This window comes from Octodon degus, unplaced genomic scaffold (genome assembly GCF_000260255.1).
Source record: "Octodon degus isolate 3935 unplaced genomic scaffold, OctDeg1.0 scaffold00011, whole genome shotgun sequence".
NCBI lineage: Eukaryota > Metazoa > Chordata > Mammalia > Rodentia > Octodontidae > Octodon > Octodon degus.
Window position 1 is genome coordinate 14,587,249 of NW_004524587.1, and position 1,384 is coordinate 14,588,632.

The window sequence follows — 1,384 nt, forward strand, 5'->3', positions numbered from 1 at the left end:
CTGGGATACTCGGTGAGTTCAAGGCCAGCCTGAATTTTTTTTCCTGAGTCAGGAAAAAAAGAATGACAGCAAAACAAAATCTACATGTTTTAGTATTTTTTTTTTTTTTTTTTTTTTTTTTTTTTTTTTAGCAGCACCCAGGGCCTTCACACTTTCAAACATTTGAGACAGGATCTTACTAAATTGCCCATGCTTGCCTTGAACTTGCAATCCTCCTGCCTCAGCCCCCCAGTGCTTGGATTATGGGGCATAGCCCATCATACTCAGCATTTTTTAAAAATATTTTGTGTGAGATGTTAAAGTCACATGTACAGAACTTTTGGACACAGAGCTAACTATACTCCAAAGGTTCCCATCTGAATACTACAATCAGGACAACTGAGTACCTCTCCTGAGGGATATTGAGGAGGATTGCTTGCTGTCTAAATTTTAAATCCAAGCTCAACTGTTTACTAACTTGGTGACCACAGAAAAACTTGAGTTTCAGGATTTTTTTGTTTTTTTTTCTTTGAGACAAGGTCACATTTCATAGTCAGAATGGCCTCAAGCTTTCAGCAGTACTACTAAATGTTGGGATTACAGCCTCCATACCTGGTCAGGTTCCCATATTTATTTATTTTTTTTTTTGAGGAACCAGGGATTGAACTCAGGCCCTTGCACTGGCAAGTGCTTATTCTGCTGAGCCATCTCCCTGGCCCCAGGTTCCCATTTTTAAAATGTGGTTCATCCATCCATCCTGTGGAAGTAGGGGGTGATAGCATGCACACAATAGGTTTTGGCATATTGGGATGCAGTATTTGTGAGCACCCTCCCTCCATGAAAATGCTCCCTGATGTGTCTAGTCACTATTGCCTCATTTTACCTCCCCTGACCCCATCATGCCAAGGTTTTATGTAGAACAGGGAGGATCATGCTAATGCTCACCTGGAGGTGGGTTTGACAGATTGGGAGGCAAAGAAACAAGCTAGGTGGCTACTGTAGTAACCACAAATAAGAGCAGGACAGAGACTACTTAGGATATAAATGTTGGCACAAGATGAATGGTGAGGGTGATGTGTGTGATAAGAGAAGGCAAATGCAGGTTATGTAATGAGTGGCAAAGATAAGGAACAGAAAGGAGTTACTGGCTAAGTCACTGGAGTTGGAAGGTTTGTTGAAGAGCATGTAAAATTATATCAAGGAGATACAGTTTCTGAAAAAGTTTCCTCTGAGGTACAGTAATCAAGAAAACTGTCTCTTGGTTATTAATCATGAAAGTTGGCATGTGAGGAGATGTACTACGTAATAACTTTTCAAATTTCTACGGCTGGTGAGATGGCTCAGTGGTCTAAAGCATCTACTTAGAACAAGCTAAGCCAAGCAAAGCACAGGGACCTCGGTTCAA